Below are 9,282 nucleotides of genomic sequence, written 5' to 3'. Positions count from 1 at the left end.
AAAGGGGCATTATGAACTGAATAAAAAAGTATTTAGAATAATCATATTTGACAGGCTAAAAAGTTCTTGAGATAAATTTTTTTTCTTGCTAATTATAATGACCCTGAAAAATACAAACGGTCTGGTTTTTTGGGAACTGTACATATATCTCTGGATTGTATATATATTTAAGGCTTTACTTTTTCTAACTATAAAATATTCATTGATTTTTATTTTCTCAATAAAACAATGCTTAAGCAAGATAAGTAATAACTAAACTCTGTAAATTCCTAAGAAAACTTATTCAAAATTGTTGTCTTTAAAATACTAAACTACTCGGGCACCTGGGTGGCTCAGTCGGTTAAGCGACTGCCTTCGGCTCAGGTCAGGATCCTGGAGTCCCTGGATCGAGTCCCGCATCGGGGTCCCTGCTCGGCGGGGGCTCTGCTTCTCCCTCTGACCCTCTTCCCTCTCGTGCTCTCTGTCTCTCATTCTCTCTCTCTCAAATAAATAAATAAAATCTTTAAAAAAATAAAAAATAAAATAAAATACTAAACTACTCTCTCAAATTCTTTATGGCCATAGTTTTAAACTAATTAGTTGTATTATGCCAATAGTTTTTCAAAAGCAACTATAGTTTGATTTTGTATATGTCTCTAAGGCAGGATGCTCTTCCTATATGTATTTCAAATAATATAAAAAGGATGATATAGTGGAAGTACACTAAACTAGTTTTAACATAACCAATAATGAAGGGAAAAATTATTGGTCAAGACTCATAAAAATAAGTTGCAAACAGTAATATTAGCAAGATGTTGACCTAGGTATTTCTTAACCAAAAGTTTCAACTAATTATCTAATAAATAACCTTGAATAAAATATATTTTTAGTAGTCAGGACAAAATTTTAAGTTATATTTAAAAGATTAGAGTCCTAGACATATTGATCTCAGATACATTCCAGAAGCTTTTATCAATAACATAACTGACGTAGTGACAGTTAAAGAGAAGTTTGAAGTTGCAGGATAAATACCTCTATATATTATCAACATAGTCTACATTTTATAAACTTAAAAAGATGAAAAAAATAAGCCCTTAAACTGTGGTATTCTCAAAACCTAGAGTAACTGGACCTCATTATGTTGGAACCAAGCCATGCTCAAATATTTCTATTAAAAAATGTGGTTTTCTCAGTTTGGAACTATCATTTCAGTATTTCCTTAAAAATCAATAGATGTGGGGTGCCTGGGTGGCTCAGTCTGTTACACGTCTGCCTTCAGCTGGGGTCATTAGCCCAGGGTCCTGGGATCTAGCCCGCATTGGGCTCCCTGCTCAGTGGGGGATCTGCTTCTCCTTTGCCCTCTGCCCCTCCTCCCTGCTTGTGCTCTCTCTCAAATAAAAATCTTAGAAAAAAAAATCAATAGATGCTTAAAGTGTCTATTTCCAGTCTTTTTAATTTAAGTTTTTAAAAATTCTATTATCTCTTCTGTTTGTGTTATTCTTTCTCACTCTTCCCAACCAGCAGGCAATAATCTGGCCTGATGAGCCTGAATTTAATAGTTTAATTTCTTCCTGCTCACCAGAGTAGTGATTTCATCTTGCAATTGCCTTTTTCTCTTCTGTCACATCTTTTGCCACACAATCCATCAAGCCCTTCCTTGAGTTATCTCTACTTATTTCTCTTCTCTAAGTGCAGTGAAACTCCTCTTCTTTGAGATAAAAAAATAAAAGATACATGTGTATTGGTTTCTGTTAGTTTTTTCCATTTGAATATACTCCATGTTCTCACAAAGAAACCACTATGGCATCAGAGTTTTACTAATTAACACCAATAGCAACATACACTAGAGGAAGGAAAGCATATTATCTTAGAAATTCTAAAGAAACTGGATGGCAGCCCTGGATCTCCCATTAACAGTGACTATTTGCTTCTCTTGTTCTTGTTTCTACACCACTGAGCTGCTAAAAGAAGAATGCAGCCTTGATTATCTAATTCATTGTGATTATTTAGGTTTATTCTAGTTCTCTTGCTACCATTTTCAAAGAAGGAAAGGACATGAAATGGATTGAAAAACAATTGTCACATCAAATTCCTGTTGGCAAAGGCACTGGTGGCCAACAGGTGAAACTAATGCATGAGTTGAAGATTTGGATTGCATTTATCTCTATTTTCCCAGAGATTCCTTGTAATTAAGAGTAGACTGTACCTTTTTCCTATTTACTACAGTGACCTTAGAACTAAATAAATTTGTCCCTGAGCTTCCTTGAAAAAGTTGCATCTCTTTCACATTTTTTCCCTTTCTTTAACATTAGTAATGCTATATATTTTTAGGTCTTTAACTTCTATGGATTTTTTTCTCACATAGGTCCAGAAAGAAAATCTGAATGGGTACTCACATAGTGCATTCATTCCTCCAAAATTTCTACTCACCAGGCACATTTCCTAGTATTAAGTTTGATATAATAATGGTTTTAAGCAATCTTAATTCAGGGTATATACAGATTTGAGATAAAAACTAGAGCGAATTTCAAGCTGCAATTTTATTTCCAGAATTCTTTTTCTTTATACCTAGAAGAAGTGCTGGAATCTTTTTGATTTGATAAATTATAACCATTTGATAACTTTTATCTAAAGTTACTGACATTTTACTCTTCCATAACAAAAATCTAATGGATTTAAAGTGATACAATGAATTAACTTAAGGACTGGATATTTGCCCTGAAATATGAAGTCACCAAAACTGATTACACTGAAATTTAGCGATTTTCTGAGTTATTCAATGAATTTTTAACTATCTCATTTCATTTACTCTTAGTAAATATTTCTTTCTAAAAAGTCATTACAGTGACATTTTGAAACTACCCCCCACAGGGACACCTGGGTGGCTCAGTCAGTTAAGCATCTGCCTTTGGCTTGGGTCATGATCTAGGGATCCTGGGATCAAGTCCCACATCAGGCTCCTTGTTTAGCAGGGAGCCTGTTTCTCCCTCTGCCTCCTGTCCCCCCTGGTTGTGCACATTCTGACAAATAAATATCTTTAAAAAAATTTAAAAAAAAACTATCCCCTCCCCCCCAAAAAGGATAGGAACATATGTACTTTGGCTTGTAGAATGGGGCAAAATTCTGTAAAGTGCTTCCATGTAAAGCATCATCTAACTATTCTAGGCTACTTCAAATCTTTGAATTATGGAGAATTAATTTCAGTCACTCAATTTCTTTGACAGATTTTGACACTTCCTGCCTTCCCCCAAATACAGAGGAAGACACATTTAGTTTGACATAAACAAAAGCACAAATATGAACTCTATGCCATATTATTAATATGTACTTTATATGTGAATGAACCTTTCTGATGTTATAGATTGCCATTTTTTACTGACATAAGTTTAAGACCAAACAGTAACAAAGAAATAAAAGTTAAAGCACAAAACAGTATTTTTTAACATATATACTAGAGTTTATTTACACATGAGAACAAATGCTTACTCTTCAAACTTGTCACATCTGGAGGCTATTTGTTTATTCCAATCATCTTAAATCTGCCTGAAATACATCATGAATGTATGTTTCTAAAATACAAATAAGAGGGGCACCTGGTGGCTTAGTCCCTTAAGCATCTGCCTTTGGCTCAGGTCATGATCTCAGGGTCCTGGGATGGAGCCCAACATTGGACTCCCTGCTCAGCGGGGAGTCTGCTTCTCCCTCTACCCACTCCCCCACTCATGCTCCCTCCCTCCATCTCTAATAAATAAAATCTTAAAATACAAATAAAATATATTAAATATCTAAATATCAGGAAAGACAAAAGCCAATTAAAATTGTACACTTATATTTAACAGAATTTAGTAATTTTCCTCAGCTTTCAAGAGTGAAAGGCTAGTTTCCAGAAGACATGAGACTATTAAATAGGAATAGGGAAGTAAGAAATTTCCAAGGGAGTTCTTTGGTAGAATCCTAAGGCATATGAAAGTATGTCTAGAATTTACAATAGGACATACCAAGAAAAACATCAAGAAGTTAAAAAGAAAAGGTATTTTTTATTTCTTTTTTAAAAAGTACAAATCAGATCATGTAACTTTGCTAGTTAAACCCTACAGTATCTACTTAAAATCAAGGCCTAATCCTTCCAGGACCTAACATACCTTAATTGATCTATGCCTTGCATGGTCTTCTGACTTCATCTTTCACTATTTTACAATCATTCACTTTGCTCCACACAAGGTTCAATGAGTAAGTCAAGTTGGTGTCAACATCAGGGCCATGCATTTATTATTCCCTCTACCTAAAATTTACTTTCCCTACATTTTTGCATGCCCAACTCTGGACTCATTCAAGTCTCAGCTCAGAGACTGCACTGACTACAATATTTTAAGTTGCCATCTCTTCCTAAAGTCACTTTCTATTCTATGATCCTGTTTTGTTTGCTATGAAGTATTTGCTACTATCTGAAAATTATATACCAATTTATTCTATTTTCTATTTTTCTTTATCATTTCCATTAATAGAATGCAAGCTCCAAGAGACTAAAGACCTCACTAACTACAATCCATCTATTGGTTAGCATAGTACCAGCATGTGTTAGGCCCACAGGAAAAATAATAATGAACTCCATGAATAAATACAGTATTTATGGATATATATAAAGCATAATAAAAATTGCTAAATATCAGGATGACTGAATATCAGACTAGTTATTATTTTTAGTTAGTTTATGCTTGAGTTATTTCATATTCTCTTCCTTAAATCCAATGCTCTAAAAATAAGGGTTGGGACATAATAATCTTTCTCTATCCTCTACCTTATGATACTATAGACCTTATCACTTACATTTCAAAACAATGTTAAAAACGCACTTATAAATGCTAAATAACACAGGAATGAATGATGTGACCATGGGCTAAACTAAAATTATGCAATTACAATAATATTCTTCAATGTACAGACAAAAAATACATTTCTGGGAAAACAGAAAAACAAAAACTGAAAAAAATCTGGTTGCCAGGAGACAGACTCTAAAAGAAATTTCCAAGGGATTTCTTTAAGCAATTGAAAAAATGATTTCTAATGAAAGCATTAAAATACAAGAAAGAATAAGATTAAAACAAAGCATAAATATGTGAGCAAATATTGATCAAACAATAAGAATTATAATAATTATAGTCTTGGGTATTTTAAATTATATGGAGAATTAAAACACATGATATAAATAAAACACTGAAAGACAGCTTTAAAAGAGCAAAAGGGCAAACCAAAGACTGAATGCACATGAAATTTATATAATCTGACAAAAGGCTTTGATGTAGGACACATATAGAACTCCTATAAACCAGTAAGAAAATGACCACTTGACTTTAAAACATGTACAAAAAAAGTATAAGGGCACTTTACACATGTGGCCAAGTGGTCAATAAGCATATAAAATGTTCTCAACTTCCCTAGTCATCAGAACAATGCAAATTAAAACCATAATAAGATAGTTGCGTTTATACCTCAACTAAAATGTCTCAAGTTTAAAGAACTGAAAATAAGCATTAGTAAAAATGCAGAGCAACTGGACCTGTTAAACAAGGCTCCTGAGAGTGTAAATTGTTACAATTTATTTGGAAAAATATTTGTCAGTATCTATAACAGATAAATGTATTATACTCTATCACCGCAAACTCTTAACACATATAGACCAAAATATATACAAATGACTATTCATAGCATCCTTAGTCAAAATAGCAAAAAACTATAAGCAAATACCCATCAACAGTATAATGGAAACTAAATTGTGATATATTTATAAAATGAATACTATACAGCAATAAGAAATAAAATACTTCTACATGCAACAGCATTAACAAACCTTACAAAAGATGCTAAGTGAAAGTACAACTAATGTTTATTTTTTTTATTTTTTCAAATTTTTATTTAAATTCTAGTTAGTTAATATATAGTGTAATATTGATTTTAGGAGAATTTAGTGATTCATCACTTACATATATAACACTCAGTGCTCATCAAAGGTGCCCTCCTTAACACCCATCACCCACTTAGCCCATCACCCACCCACCTCCCCTCATCAACCCTCAGTTTGTTCTCTATAGGTAAGAGTCTCTTATGGTTTGCTTCCCTCTTTTTTCTTCCCCCTTCCCATATGTTCATCTGTTTTGTTTTCTAAATTCCAGATATGACTGAAATCATGGTATTTGTCTTTCTCTAATTTCACTTAGCATAATGCACTCTAGCTCCATCCATGTCCTTGCAAATGTAAAGATTTCTTTCTTTTATGTTGGCTGCATAATAGTCCATTGTATAAATCTGTCACCTCTTTATCCATTCATCAGTTGATGGGGATGTGGGCTCTTTCTATAGTTTTGGCTATTGTTAATAATGCTGCTATAAACATCGGGGTGCATGAACCCCCTTGAATCAGTATTTTTGTATCATTTGAGTAAATACCTAGCAGTGCAATTACTGGATCTAGGATAGTTCTATTTTTAATTTTTTGAGGAATGTCCATACTGTTTTTCAGAGTGGCTGCACCAGTTTGCATTCCCACCAACAGTGTAAGAGGGTTCGCCTTTCTCCACATCCTCCCCAAGATCTGTTGTTTCCTGTGTTGTTAGTTTTAGCCATTCTGACAGGTGTGAGTTGGTATCTCATTGTAGTTTTGATTTGTATTTCCCTGATGATGAGAGACGTTGAGCATCTTTTCAGGTGTCTGTTGGTCATCTGGATGTCTTCTTTTTTTTTTTTTTTTCAAGATTTTATTTATTTATTTGACAGAGAAAGACACAGAGAGAGAGGGAACACAAACGGGGAGTGGGAGAGGGAGAAGCAGACTCCCTGCCGAGCAGGGAGCCCGATGCGGGACTCGATCCCAGGACTCCAGGATCATGACCTGAGCCGAAGGCAGTCGCTTAACCAACTGAGCCACCCAGGCGCCCCATCTGGATGTCTTCTTTGGAGAAATGTCTGTTTGTGTCTTCTGCCCATTTCTTAACTGGATTATTTGATTTTTTGGGTGTTGAGTTTGATTTGTAGTTCTTTGTAGATTTTGGATACTAACCCTTCATTAGATGTCATTTGTAAGTATCTTCTCCCATTCAGTAGGTTGTCTTTTAGGTTTATTGACTGCTTCTTTCACTGTGCAGAAGCTTTTTATCTGCTGTTTATAGAAACATTATCAACAACCACCAAATTATAGAAAGAACCCAAATGTCTATTAACTGATGAATGGAAAAACTGTGGTATATATGTTTACAATGGAATATTAGCCATCAATAAGAATGGAATCTTGCCATTTACAACATGGATGGAACTAGAGTGTATTATGCTAAGTGAAACAAGTCAGTCAGAGAAAGACAAATATCATATGATTTCATGCATATGTGGAATTTAACAAAACAGATGAACATGGTGGGGGGAAAGAGGCAAACCATAAAACAGATTCTTAACTATAGAAAACAAACTGAGGGTTGCTGGAGGGGAGGTTGGCAGGGGGATGGGCTAAATGGGTGATGGGTATTAAGGAGCGTACTTGTGATGAGCACTGGGTGTTAAACCTAAGTGTTGAGTCACTAAATTCTACTCCTGAAACTAATATTACACTATGTCTTAACTGGAATTTAAATAAAAACTTGATAGAACAGGGGCGCCTGGGTGGCTCAGTCGTTAGGCATCTGCCTTTGGCTCAGGTCATGGTCCCAGAGTCCTGGGATTGAGCCCCGCATCGGGCTACCCGCTCCGTGGCAAGTCTGCTTCTCCCTCTGCCACTCCCCCTGCTTGTGTTCCCTTTCTCGCTGTGTCTCTCTCTGTCAAATAAATAAATAAAATCTTAAAAAAAAAACTTGATAGAAAAAAAAATAAAATGGAAAAAAAGGAGGTTCTGCCTCCAGCAATGGTAAATAGCTTTAGACTAATTCTCCTATAAATGATAATTATAACTTTTGTATAAATCTAAAAAAGTAACAACAATCAGTTCTGATAGAATGCTTATTTGGAAACTGCAAATTTGTTCCAAAGCCACTGATATACTAGTAAATAATTTGAAAACAATTAAAATTTCACATTTGCTTATGTTTAATTTCATCTGTGAGAAATACTACGTAAATGCAGCAAACTGCTTAGATACATAAGAATACACAAAATGCAAGACACACACATTCCCATACACATACACCCCTCACATTTACTAGCTACTTTAGTTCATCATGTGAATTATGAACTACACTCAACTATGTCAGGTGTTATGACTTTCAGTCAGATTTCAGATAACTACCTCACAATAACTCCCAAGCAGCAATCTTTCCAACACCCACTTCTATCAATAAATAGTCTTTTTACAATGTAAAATGCCACATTTATCCTAATATTTATGTATTTCTTCACCATTTAACATATGTAAAACTGGGGTACCATTTTTACTAATATTCCTTTTTTTAAATGTCACAGATGAAGTTTTTTAAGTGTCGTGTCTCTAACTCTTCCCCCACCCCCCCATAAACACTATGGTTTTTATTGTGGTATTTTGCGTGTCTTAATGATTTTTTAGGAACACATGTTTTGTTAGAGAACTGACTGCATTTAAAATTTAAAAGTACTGTATAATGATTAAATACAGAGATTAGAGAGGAGGCAATTTTTAAAGAAGCAAACTGCACTTGGTGATATTTTCTTTTATGTGTCCTTTTGCCTGGAAGCATGCCCTGATATGCACCAAAAGGGGATTATGTATGCTAGGACTCAAGCAGAAGCCCACTGTCTTACTGTCTTGAGAAATTAAGAGTAAGAATTTAAAGGTGCCAGAGTTGGGGCGCCTGGGTGGGTCAGTCCGTTAAGAGTCTCCCTTCGACTCAGGTCATGATCTTAGGTTCCTGGGATGGAGCCCTGCATCGGGCTCCCTGCACAGCGGGGAGCCTGCTTCTCCCTCTCCCTCTGCCCACTGCTCCCCCTGCCACCGCTCATGCTCCTTCTCTACTTCAAATAAATAAATAAAATATCGAAAATAAAAGGTTCCAGAGCATGAAGAAAGTGCCCAGGAAACTCCAGAACTGAGTAAGACAAGGGGTATGTATGGTTATCTGTGTAAGTGTACCAGGTCCTAGATATACCTCTTAACTGCACATACAGGAGAGACTCTAAGAAAGGAAGCAGCTGGTAGCTTAAGGGAGCCAAGCAGATATGTTTGACTGCTGTCCAGTGAGAGACAGTGCTTAGTTTGAGTCTGGCCAAGCTATCTGCCTGGTAGAACAAAAATAGTCATCATCAGAATTGTATTATAGAATTCTATTATAGTATGTCATCTACAATGTCCAG

This window comes from Mirounga angustirostris, unplaced genomic scaffold (assembly GCF_029215605.1).
Source record: "Mirounga angustirostris isolate CCGP_5_RB_7025 unplaced genomic scaffold, mMirAng1.0.hap1 SCAF_9, whole genome shotgun sequence".
Taxonomy (NCBI): Eukaryota; Metazoa; Chordata; class Mammalia; order Carnivora; family Phocidae; genus Mirounga; species Mirounga angustirostris.
The sequence above is the reverse complement of the archived record's forward strand: the minus strand, read 5'-3'. Positions refer to the sequence as shown.